General features: G+C 42.5%; 1 long non-coding RNA gene across 1 annotated transcript; it reads left to right on the top strand.

Moving 5' to 3' along the window:
• The first annotated feature begins 1,853 nt into the window (after positions 1 to 1,853).
• Positions 1,854 to 2,662, top strand: LOC143793160 (uncharacterized). Its single transcript, XR_013220073.1, has 3 exons — positions 1,854 to 1,974; positions 2,055 to 2,227; positions 2,550 to 2,662. It is a non-coding gene; the product is annotated as an uncharacterized LOC143793160 (long non-coding RNA).
• Positions 2,663 to 13,820: the final 11,158 nt, after the last annotated feature.

Genomic DNA, 13,820 nt, shown 5'->3' with positions numbered 1-13,820 from the left:
TCAGATGGATTACATCGTTGGACCTGACAGTACATCAGAAGGTATGTATCTTGTGCGTTTATTATGTTGCCAAGCGAGGGACTGCAAATGGATTTGAGAGAACAATAAATTATTACAACAACCGCTGTGTTTATTTCATTAAAATACTTTTCAATCATGTGTGTGTGTTTTTTAACCCTTTCCTACAATTGGATTAATAATGGAGAGGTGTCATAATTGACGCCTCTCCATCATTAATCTGGCTTAATGTCACCTTCCAATAGCAAGGTGGCATTAACCCTTCATTACCCCATATCCCACCGCTACAGGGAGTGGGAAGAGAGTGGCCAAGTGCCAGAATAGGCGCATCTTCCAGATGTGCCTTTTCTGGGGTGGCTGGGGGCAGATGTTTTTAGCCAGGGGGGCCAATAACCATGGACCCTCTCCTGGCTATTAATATCTGCCCTCAGTCACTGGCTTTACCGCTCTGGCGGAGAAAATTGCGCGGGAGCCCACGCCAATTTTTTCCGCCATTTAACCCTTTATTTCAGCAGCTACAGCGCTGAAATTTTGCACATACACACTACTAACATTAGTAGTGTGGAATATGCAAAAAAAATGGGGATATGAGATGGTTTACTGTATGTAAACCACGTCTCATATCCTGTCGGGTTTGTGCAGGAGAAATGAAAAGCCGGCAATTGAATTACCGACTTTTCACTAACAGCGCTGCGTATTTCTCGCAAGTCACACTGCTGGTCCGTGTGGAATCCGTATTTTTCTCGCCCCCATAGACTTTCATTGGCGTATTATTTGCGCAATACGCTGACAAACGCAGCATGCTGCGATTTTGTACGGCCGTAGAACGCCGTATAATACTGAACCGTAATATACGGCTAATAGGAGCAGCCCCATTGAGAAGCATTGTGCCGTATGTAATGCGAGTTTTACGTACGTAGTTTTTGCGCTCTTACGTACGTAAAACACGCATGTGTGACCCCAGCCTTATAGGGATTATATCCCTTGTATATATTTTTTTTTCTGTTTTCTAATAAAGATTATTATATCAATTGTTCTATACACGCAATTCCTTTATCTGATTGTATCCATATAGCGTTGAACGTTTATCTATTTCCAGTATTTGGGACGCCTTATATTCATTATTTATGTTCGTTAAACTATAATATATATGCGTCCTCCATTGCTGGGGGTAACCATTTGATTTTTTACATAATCTTGCTGTGTATTTTCACAGAATAAAGCACCCCTGCAGTCATGGACTTTAAAGCCAGGGATAGCGTCTGGCTGACAAAAGTAGCACAAGTGTTTGGTGAGTCAAATTGCACGGGGTCAGGAATAAACAATGATTTGAGTACGCTACAAGCAAAAATACAAAGGCTCATGCATAAAAGAACTAAAATCTGGTGGAACAGGGCGTTCCTTGAAAACTACAGTAAAAAGAAATTTATTCCACGAGGCCTTAGGATTCAAATTTTTCCCTCATTCCCGGTGGAAGATGAGAGCTTTATTTCAAAATGGGAGGATGTCTGTGATAGGGGATCATTTCAATTGATGGAATTACTAATTGAATTGAACAGAAATTCAATCAGCACAATTGAAAGTGAAATTGATGAACTATACACCACACTACAAAAGGACGGTACTCCAGAGACAATCGCTGCCTTCAATACACTTATGACAAAAAAATCTGAGGAATGGGAGGAACAGATTAAGTCTACACAGGCCAAGAAGTTGACACGTGACACCTCTGATTATCAACAAAATCAAGTATATAGGTGGCGTAGACGAGGGGTAAGGGTACGTGATAAAAGGTCAGCTTCAATGTCATCTGCATCCTCTGTTGGTGAGGCATCGGATAGTTCACAATTTTCATATAAATCGATGAAGACTCATTTTGGTAACAACAAACGCAAAGGGGAACATAAACTCCCGAACACCAAGAGGGGGGCGCATAAATCAACAAATGTACCTAAGGTGATTAACCTCTCTAAACATTCGTTCTCTAATGTTGAACTTGATCTATTGTCTAAAGGTCTAACTTTTTCGCCCAGTAGTAGGTTTGATCTGTTCACGGCTGTGAAAGATCTCCATGTTTTTGCCCGATTACTTGTTTTTAAAAAATGGTTCCACAATGAGGAGACAAGATCAACTTTTCCGATGCCTGAAGAACAGGAGGCGTTGCAAATATTGGAGGAATTGAGCAGAGAGCATGAGATGCCAACTTTAGGTATTGTACCTTTAACAATTAAACCAAAATCTAAGAAGTTTCCTCCACTATCAATATGCCCAAACATTGAAATTTTTGTACAATTGGTAGCAAAAGATTTTGAAAATATATCCTCCAAGATTGACAATGATAATATGACGACATCTGAACGTATTTGTTTAAAGCGTCTCAAAAGGCTAGATGACGTTACGTTCAAACCCGCTGATAAAGGGGGAAATATTGTAGTGTGGCCGAATAGGATGTACGAAGTTGAGGCCTACCGCCAACTCAGAGATTCAACCTGTTATAAAAAACTCACGTTTAATCCTATGTTGTCATACAGGGAAAAGTTGGGAAAGATTCTTCAACCAGCTATGGATATGGGCATCATTACCCAGGAAGTACGAAATATCTTGTGGACAAAAGACCCGGTCACCCCAACGCTATATCTACTACCAAAAATACATAAAGACATTAAGAACCCTCCAGGTAGGCCCATTATATCTGGGAATTGGGGACTAACCGAGAATGTGGGCAAATATATTGACTCCTTCCTAAAACCACTGGTTGAAACAATCCCATCCTTTTTACAGGATACTTCTGATTTCTTGCGTAGAGTGGACTCCATACACATTGATGAGGACATGTTGCTCGTCACATGTGATGTGGAGTCCCTCTACACAAGTATCAGACATCATGATGGATTGCGGGCTGTCAAACATTACCTTTCCACCACCACAATGTCTCGTGACGAGATTGACTTTTTGCTTCAACTCTTGGATTTTCTTCTTACACACAATTTTTTCATTTTCAATGGGTCCCTCTACCTACAGCTCCAGGGGACAGCGATGGGGGCTTCTTGTGCACCATCATATGCCAACCTGTTCCTGGGGCTGTGGGAGAGGGACATATTCTCCGCGGATCAGTGTTCGTCGATGGACCGGGTCATTTTATGGGCCCGGTACATCGACGACATATTCCTGATCTGGCGGGGGACAGTTAACACCTTGGAGAAGTTTTTCCATGACATCAATATTAATGACTGTAATATCAAATTGACCTTTAAATATCATGCTACCCAGATTGAATTTCTGGATGTTATGGTAAAAAAGGATGTTTCTGGTTCCCTACAGACAGACATCTTCCGCAAAGAAACAGCCGTAAACGCGATTTTACATGCAACTTCTTCTCATCCGTCACATGTTGTAAAATCCATCCCTATTAGTCAGTTTCTACGGATACGAAGAATCTGTTCAACCAACAGTGATTTTGAGGAACAAGCGAATGAGATGAAGAAAAGGTTCTATGAGAGAGGTTACAGTAAACGCTCTGTGAAATATGCCTATAATCGGGCTAGGAATGTTGATCGCCATGATCTGATGTACTCGAAACAGTTGAGGCAGAGGTCGCAGTCTCCAAGGATGGTTACGCAGTACCATTCCCAGTGGCAGAGAATGTACGAAGTCATGAAAAAACATTGGCCAATTCTATTGGCGGACAAGACCCTGAGACAATATTTACCTTCAATGCCCACATTAACTGCAAGACGTTGTGACAATTTGAGGGATCACTTGGTGAGGAGCTACTACACACCCACAAACCAACCATCTATCTTTACAGGTAGGAAAAATATTAAATCTATTAATGTGTGGGGATGTAGACCTTGCGGGAAATGCATAGCATGCCCAAATGTAGAGGAGGCTAAGGAATTTCTGTCATCTGATGGCAGGAGATTTACTATCACTCATAGCATCAACTGTCTGACTCAGGCAGTTGTATACTATGCAAGTTGCCCTTGTGCACTAGTATATGTAGGCCTCACAACACGGGCCCTCAAGGTCAGAGTAAGAGAACATGTCCGCGATATTCTCGCAGCGGCTAAAGAAGACGACCTGGAACAACTTAAAACTATCCCGAGACATTTCAGGAAATACCATTCATGCGATCCATCCGGCCTGAAAGTAAAAGGTATTGACCACATTAGATCTAACCTTCGGGGGGGCAATGTTAGTCGCAGTTTGGCACAGAAAGAGGCCAAATGGATTTGGACACTACGCACGCTCCAACCAGATGGACTCAATGAGACTTTAAGCTTTATTCCGTTTATCTAAATTCTGACCCCGTGCAATGTTCTATTTTAATTTTTGGCATATTGTTGTTCATATTTTGTCTTTTTATGTATATTTATAATGATGTTTTTATATGCTTTTATGGTGTTTTTATCTTGGTATTAACATCTGCTACTTTTATGCCCCTCAGTGTACCATGGGAGATCGATGTATTGATTACCTTGTTGTTGTTTCGATTTGGTGTTCTCTTCGGTCCCCGTCTTCTTCTTGGCTGGTTTCGAGTGGAGGAGAAACTATAAAAGGGGAAAAAAGGAGAGAAGAACTTCCATATAAGGAGGATGTATATTAGGCTCCTTCATTCCGCAAAACACATGGACTTGGGCTGAGTTAACTATCATTATTATCTAAATGAACATTGAGATCTTATACTCACCTCACATATTGTTGGATTGGACTTCCTATTCTTCGGCCCTGGGCGGGGGGTCCTTTCGATGAAGGTTTTAATCTGTAGATAAGGATGATGTTTTATTATTATTTTTTATGATGGTGTTCTATGCACTCTGTGTCCTGTATTTATGTGATTACATGCTATTACATAGTTGTATTTTTGCACGTTTGCACTTTCTTCTATTTGCACCTACGGCCATGGCCAGGGGTATATCCGGCCATATATTATTATTTTTTACATATTTTTATATATTTTTGCATTATTTTGCACTTTATTTCTCTTGCTTTTGGTTCACTTTGTTTGGTCATTTTTCACTCTTGGTACGGTTATTTATAGTTTTGCCAAGTTATATTTGGACATACTACTATGCACTTGGTTTTATTGATCTGTATCACTTTTTTATATTCATTGGTCATCTTTTTGACCCATGGTATTATGTAGCCACCTCACTGAGATATTGATTTTATTGTGCATTTGTCACATTATTTTATCACCAATTAAAGTCTGCACTTGTCAACTTATCGGTTTTAGTCTTTGTTAGTTATTTTCACTTGATCTATAGGCACAGTATTCTTATTATGGCCGCACACCACTTTTCCTGTGCACCGAATTAATGTTGCATTTTTATAATATTTATTACACTTAATAAAAGTATGGACGCTATAATATTCATACATTTTAATATTTTGAATTGTTCTGTTGGGTCTAGAAGCACCATCCTGCTATATATATTATGGTCGAGCTCTCTGAGATGATTATTGTCGGTGCGCATGTGCACTACTACCTTGGGGAGGCGGCTGGCATTGATGTTCGTCACCGGCGGTGGGCGGTCTGCTGGGCTGGGCTTCCGTCCATGTACGGCCGCATGGTAGGTTGCTTATGTCCGGCGCGTCACCGACCGCTGCGGGCACGCCTGTTCATCCTGCCCCCCTGATGAGTGTTAGTGTCGCGTGCGCCGTGACACATCTGTGCTTATGGCGATCATAGAGACTACAAGTCCCGGCATTCACGCCGACACCATGTGACCGTTCTGTGGGTGTAATCATCGCACCATTGGTTTTCTTTAGTTTAAAAGGGGCTTCCTGGAACATGATGCCACTCCCCCTGACGAAGGCACGTTGCCGAAACGCGCGTAGGGGCTGTGGCACCATCTTCTGAGTGTAGGTATGTACTAGATATTGTTTTTCTTATGTTATACCAACTATCTGTCATGTTGCTATCAACTCTGGCCATATAACTCTGTGTAGTTACTTTTGGCACACACCACAGTGGCTCAATGTAACGGTGTATTTTTGTACCGATTGTGTGCCTGTAGCTCTATATTTATATGTATTTAGTGCTATCTGCCAGCGTTGGCAACATGGCTAATTAGTTTCATTATACTTTGTTATAGTTCACACTCAGCAGTGGTGCCACATATATCGTTTTGGCTCATCATTGTGACACACCTGTGGCTACCAATCTTAAAGTATTGTATGTCTTATAGGGATTATATCCCTTGTATATAATTTTTTTTCTGTTTTCTAATAAAGATTATTATATCAATTGTTCTATACACGCAATTCCTTTATCTGATTGTATCCATATAGCGTTGAACGTTTATCTATTTCCAGTATTTGGGACGCCTTATATTCATTATTTATGTTCGTTAAACTATAATATATATGCGTCCTCCATTGCTGGGGTAACCATTTGATTTTTTATGTATGTATGTATGTATGTATGTATGTATGTATGTATGTATGTATGTATATAGCAGCCATATAGTATATAGCACAGGCCACGTAGTATATAGGAGCCATGTAGTATATAGCAGACAAACAGTACGTGGCCTGTGCTATATACAATGTGGCTGCTATATACACTCACTGGCCACTTTATTAGGTACACCATGCTAGTAACGGGTTGGACCCCCTTTTGCCTTCAGAACTGCCTCAATTCTTCGTGGCATAGATTCAACAAGGTGCTGGAAGCATTCTTCAGAGATTTTGGTCCATATTGACATGATGGCATCACACAGTTGCCGCAGATTTGTCGGCTGCACATCCCTGATGCGAATCTCCCGTTCCACCACATCCCAAAGATGCTCCACTGGATTGAGATCTGGTGACTGAGGAGGCCATTTGAGTACAGTGAACTCATTGTCATGTTCAAGAAACCAATCTGAGATGATTTTAGCTTTATGACATGGCGCATTATCCTGCTGAAAGTAGCCATCAGATGTTGGGTACATTGTGGTCATAAAGGGATGGACATGGTCAGCAACAATACTCAGGTAGGCTGTGGCGTTGCAACGATGCTCAATTGGTACCAAGGGGCCCAAAGAGTGCCAAGAAAATATTCCCCACACCATGACACCACCACCACCAGCCTGAACCGTTGATACAAGGCAGGATGGATCCATGCTTTCATGTTGTTTACGCCAAATTCTGACCCTACCATCCGAATGTCGCAGCAGAAATCGAGACTCATCAGACCAAGCAACGTTTTTCCAATCTTCTACTGTCCAATTTCGATGAGCTTGTGCAAATTGTAGCCTCAGTTTCCTGTTCTTAGCTGAAAGGAGTGGTACCCGGTGTGGTCTTCTGCTGCTGTAGCCCATCTGCCTCAAAGTTCGACGCACTGTGCGTTCAGAGATGCTCTTAGGCCTACCTTGGTTGTAACGGGTGGCGATTTGAGTCACTGTTGCCTTTCTATCAGCTCGAACCAGTCTGCCCATTCTCCTCTGACCTCTGGCATCAACAAGGCATTTCCGCCCACAGAACTGCCGCTCACTGGATTTTTTTTCTTTTTCGGACCATTCTCTGTAAACCCTAGAGATGGTTGTGCGTGAAAATCCCAGTAGATCAGCAGTTTCTGAAATACTCAGACCAGCCCTTCTGGCACCAACAACCATGCCACGTTCAAAGGCACTCAAATCACCTTTCTTCCCCATACTGATGCTCGGTTTGAACTGCAGGAGATTGTCTTGACCATGTCTACATGCCTAAATGCACTGAGTTGCCGCCATGTGATTGGCTGATTAGAAATTAAGTGTTAACAAGAAGTTGGACAGGTGTACCTAATAAAGTGGCCAGTGAGTGTACATACATACATACATACATACATACTGTAGAATACCCGATGCTTTAATACAGGCCACGTAGTATATAACAGTGGCCACGCAGTATATAACAGTGGCCACGCAGTATATAACACAGCCCAAACAGTATATAACACAGCCCACACAGTATATAACACTGGCCACGCAGTATATAACACTGGCCACGCAGTATATAACACAGGCCACGCAGTATATAATACTGCCCACGTAATAGATAGCACAGCCCACGAAGTACAAAACACAGCCCATATAGTATCTAACACTGGCCACGTAGTATACAGCAGCCACGCGGTATATAACACAGCCCACGTAGTATACAGCAGTGTGGGCACCATATCCCTGTTAAAAAAAAATAATTAAAATAAAAAAGTTATATACTCACCCGCAGGGATCCAGCGAAGCTCTGGCGATGAGCGCGCGGCTGCCGCCATCTTCTGTTCCCAGAATGCATTGCGAAATTACCCAGATGACAGCGGTTTGCATTGATCACCCTGCTGTATACCCATGTAATGCACAGTGTATATATATGTACACCCCTGCTATATACCTGAGTAATATATTCAATTTAATTCAATGAAGCTTTAATGGCAGGACCAAATAAACATTAGTTTTGCCAAAGCACGTGTACAGTAGGGAATAGGGAGTAGTGACTGTGAGGATAATGGGTGGGGACTGTGGGGACAATGAATGGGGTACAGGGTGGGGGCTAAGGAAGTCCATGGCATATCATGGTTGTCTTTCTTGCAGTCTATGGCAAGCACTCGCATACTGCGCTGCTATCTCCACTGCGCTCTCTTCCTCCCCCAGCAGGATATATGTTTTGTCTTCCTCCTTCATGGACCTGAAATCCGAGAAGAGATCGGAGAGTCTCTTAAAGTGAGTGTCCCTCACTGCTGAGTATTTGGGGCAGTGTAGCAGGAAGTGGGTCTCATCCTCTAGGGCCTCCAGGTCACAGTGTAGGCAAATTCTGTCTTCTCTGGGCTTGCAGCTCTGTCTGTGCTGGCCGACCTCGATGGCCAGATTGTGGGCACTGAGTCTATACCAGCTCAGGATCTGGCGGTCTCTGGGATCCTGGAGTTTCTCCAGATATGGAGCCAGTCTGTAGTCTCTGGTACACTGTTCAGTTTCTGTGAGCTGCTGATCTCGTTCCTCCAGACTCTAACGTACCTCTCCTGCCCCTCCTCTACCATCTTCCTGATTGTGGCTTTTGTCAGGTTGTTTTGGTTGATGGTTTGGTCAGGTTGGGTTTGGGTGAGTTGTTTTGGGGGTCCTGGTTTGTGGGGACCACCTATATGTAGCATGGCTTTATGGTGATGGGAGCTTGGGTTGCTACTCTGTAGGTGACCCTGGAAGGGTAGCACCCTCTTCAGGACTGCTAGGTTCAGTGAGAATCTGCCCAGCTCAGCCCGACAGGCACTGTTGGTGGTGCTCTGATGGACCTGGAGGTGTTTACAGAATTCCTGGAGGAATATTTCTATTGGTCTGGAATCCCACTTTGACCAGCCTGGGTATGTGTGAGGGTCCCAGACTTCACTGCCATACAGGAGGATTGGGGTGATTATGGCATTGAAGATTTTTAGCCAGACCATCACTGGAGGCTTCAGATGGTAGAGTTTCCTTCGGCTGGCATAGAAAGTTTTGCAGGCCTTGTCCTTCAGGGTCTCTATGGCTTGTTTGAAGCTCCCTGACTGATGAATTTCCAGGCCCAGGTCGGTGTATTTGTCCGTTTCTGTAAGAGCACAGTTGTTTAGCACGAATGGAACGTGCTGGTTCGGTCTTGGCTTTCTCTTCTGGAACACCATAATGTTGGTTTTCTTTGCATTGATCAGCAGTGCCCATGTGGAGCTGAATTTCTCCAGGATTTTCAGGTTTTCTTGGAGACCTTTCTCAGTTGGTGACAGCAGCAGTAGGTCATCTGCATACAGCAAGAATATCACCTGGGCATCATGGAGTGTGAGACCTGGTGCCGTGGAAGATTCCAGAGCGGTGGCCAACTCATTGATGTAAATGTTGAAGAGCGTTGGGCTTAGGGTGCAGCCCTGTCTGACTCCGTGGCTCTGCTGGAAATCAGCCATTCTTCTACCGTTCACGTAGGAACTTTTGATGACATCATAGGTCTTTCCTCCTATTCCACTCTCCAGCAGTTTCAGTAACAGGTCTGGGTGCCAACTGAGTCAAAAGCCTTTCTAAAATCCACAAAGCAAGCATACATCTTCCCGTGCTATATACCCATATAATGTACAGTATATATATGTACACCCCTGTTATATACCTGAGTAATATATACACACCCTGTGTATATCCATATAATGTACAGTACATATATGTACACCCCTGCTATCATCCTAATATATACACACCAAGCTGTATACCCATATAATGTACAGTATATATACACTGTGTTCCAAATTATTATGCAAATTGGATTTAAGAGTCATAAACATTTGTTTTGTTTTTCAAATAAACTCATGGATGGTATTGTGTCTCAGGGCTCAATGGATCACTGAAATCAATCTTAAACACGTGATAATTAGTTTTCCAGGTGATTCTAATTAAAGGAAAACTACTTAAAAATGATGTTCCACATTATTAAGCAGGCCACAGGTTTCACGCAATATGAGAAATAAAAAGGATATCTCTCCTGCTGAAAAGCGTTAAATAGTGCAATGCCTTGGACAAGGTATGAAAACATTGTATATTTCATGAAAACTTAAGAGTGAACATCATACTGTGAAGAGATTTGTGACTGAAAAAGAGCACAGACAGGGTTCATGCAGATAAAGGCATAATGAGGAAGGTTTCTGCCAGACAAATTCATTGGATTAAGAGAGGAGCTGCCAAAATAGCATTACAAACTAGCAAACACATATTTGAAGCTGCTGGTACCTCTGGAGTCCCTCGAACCTCAAGGTGTAGGCTCCTTCAAAGGCTTGCTGTGGTGCATAAACCTACTATTCGGCCACCCCTAAACAGTGTTCACAAGCAGAAATGGTTGCAGTAGGCCCACACATACATGAAGGACTAATTTTCAAACTAATTTTCTTGTTTACTGATGAGTGTCCAGCAACCCTGGATGGTCCACTGGATGGAGTAGTGGATGGTTGGTGGATGGCCACCATGTCCCAACAAGGCTGCTACGTCAGCGAGGTGGAGGAGTCATGTTTTTGGCCAGAATCATGGGGAAACAGCTAGTAGGGCCCTTTAAGGTTCCTGAAGGTGTGAAAATGACCTCTGCAAAGTATATAGAGTTTCTGACTGACAACTTTCTTCCATGGTCTAAAAAGCAGAAACGTGCCTTCAGGAGCAAAATCATCTTCATGCATGACAATGCACCATCTCATGCTGCAAAGAATACCTCTGAGTCATTGGCGGCTATGGGCATAAAAGGAGATAAACTCATGGTGTGGCCACCATCTTCTCCTGACCTCAACCCTATAAAGAACCTTTGGAGTATCATCAAGCAAAAGATCTATGAGGGTGGGAGGCAGTTCACATCAAAACAGCAGCTCTGGCAGGCTATTCTGACTTCATGCAAAGAAATACAAGCAGAAACTCTCCAAAAGCTCACAAGTTCTATGGATGCAAGAATTGTGAAGGTGATATCAAAGAAGGGTTCCTATGTTAATATGTACCTTGGCCTGTTAGGATGTTTTGGAGTTAAATAGCTTTTTTGTTCAGTAAATGTGACCTCCTAATGCTGCAAATTCCACAAATGAGCATTTTCAGTTCTTCAAAACATATCAAATGTTTAGAAATTCTACTGTGCCTAATAATTTGGAACAGTGCATTTTGAGGTTTAATTCATTTTGGAGATTATACTGTTATAATTGGGAGGTTTCTTCAATAAAATTTGATGTATAATCTAATGGGTGATGACTTTTATTAAACTGACTGTCATTTGCACCGACCATTTAGGAAAATCCGAGAAAAATGTAATTTGCATAATAATTTGGAACATAGTGTATGTACACCCCTGTTATCTGCCTGAGTAATATATACACACCCAGATGTATACCACTATAATGTACAGTATATGTATGTACACCCCTGCTATATACCTGAGTAATATATACAGACTATGCTGTATACCCGTATAATGTGTGTGTGTGTGTGTGTGTGTGTGTGTGTGTGTGTGTGTGTGTGTGTGTGTGTGTGTGTGTGTGTGTGTGTGTATATATATATATAACAATATATATATGCATATATATAAAAAATATATATATATGCATGTACACCTCTCCTATATACCTAAGTAATATATACACACCCCGATGTATACCCCTAAAATGTGTGTGTGTGTGTGTGTGTGTGTGTGTGTACTATATATCTATCCCTCTCTATCTATATTATATATATATATATATTATATATATATATATATATATATATATATATATATATATATACACTAGATGGTGGCCCGATTCTAACGCATCGGGTATTCTAGAATATGCATGTCCACGTAGTATATTGCACAGCCCACATAGTACACTGCACAGCCCACATAGTATATTGCCCAGCCACGTAGTATATTGCCCAGCCTCGTAGTATATTTCCCAGTGACGTAGTATACAGCACAGAGCCACATAGTATATTGCCCAGTTATGTAATATATTGCCCAGTGATGTAGTATTTTGCTTAGCCACGTAGTATATTGTCCAGTAACTTAGTATACAGCAGAGCCATGTAGTATATTGCCCAGTTACGTAGTATATTGCCCATTGACGTAGTATATTGCTCAGCCACGTAGTATATTGCCCAGTTACGTAGTATACAGCAGAGCCACGTAGTATATTGCACTGCGACGTAGTATACAGCACAGAGCCACAGAGTATATTGCACAGCGACGTAGTTTACAGCACAGAGCCATGTAGTATATTGCCCAGCCACGTAGTATATTGGCCAGTCACGTATGTCACAGGTTAAAAAATAAAAAATAAACATATACTCACCTTCCGAGGGCGCCTTGTAATAGTTCTGTCGCCTGTGTGTGGTGCAGGTGGCAGCTTCCGGTCCCAGGGTGTGATGACGTCACGGTCACATGACCGTTACGTCATGGCAGGTCCTTCTCCCGCAGGACCTGTGATGACGTCGCGGTCACATGACCGTGACATCATGGCAGGTCCTTCTCGCAGACCTTCCTTGCCACCGGAACCTGCTGCTTGCATGGAGCGGTCACCGGAGCGTCGCGAGGAGCAGGAAAGGCGGCGGATGGTGAGTATATAATGATTTTTTTTATTATTTTTAACATTAGATGTTTTTACTATTGACGCTGCATAGGCAGCATCAATAGTAAAAACTTGGTCGCACAGGGTTAATAGCGGCGGTAATGGAGTGAGTTACCCGCGGCATAACGCGGTCCGTTACCACTGGCATTAACCCTGTGTGAGCAGTGACTGCGGGGAGTATGGAGCGGGCGCCGGGCACTGACTGCAGGGGAGTAGGGAGGGACTAATCGGACTGTGGCCGTCGCTGATTGGTTGCGGCAGCCATGACAGGCAGCTGGCGAGACCAATCAGCGACTTGGTTTCCATGACAGACAGAGGCCGCGACCAATGAATATCCGTGACAGAAAGAAAGACAGAAAGACAGACAGAAGGACAGACAGAAAGACGTAAGTACCCCTTAGCCTATATATTATATATATATATATACACACACATATACACATACACAGTACAGACCAAAAGTTTGGACACACCTTCTCATTTAAAGATTTATCTGTATTTTCAGGACTATGAAAATTGTACATTCACACTGAAGGCATCAAAACTATGAATTATCACATGTGGAATTACATACTTAACAAAAAAGTGTGAAACAACTGAAATTATGTCTTATATTCCAGGTTCTTCAAAGTAGCCACCTTTTGTTTTGATGACTTTTGGCATTATCTTGATGAGCTTCAAGAGGTAGTCACCGGGAATGGTCTTCCAACAATCTTGAAGGAGTTCCCAGAGATGCTTAGCACTTGTTGGCCCTTTTGCCTTCACT

Source organism: Ranitomeya variabilis, chromosome 1, assembly GCF_051348905.1.
Source record: "Ranitomeya variabilis isolate aRanVar5 chromosome 1, aRanVar5.hap1, whole genome shotgun sequence".
Taxonomy (NCBI): domain Eukaryota; kingdom Metazoa; phylum Chordata; class Amphibia; order Anura; family Dendrobatidae; genus Ranitomeya; species Ranitomeya variabilis.
The sequence above is the reverse complement of the archived record's forward strand: the minus strand, read 5'-3'. Positions and strand labels throughout refer to the sequence as shown.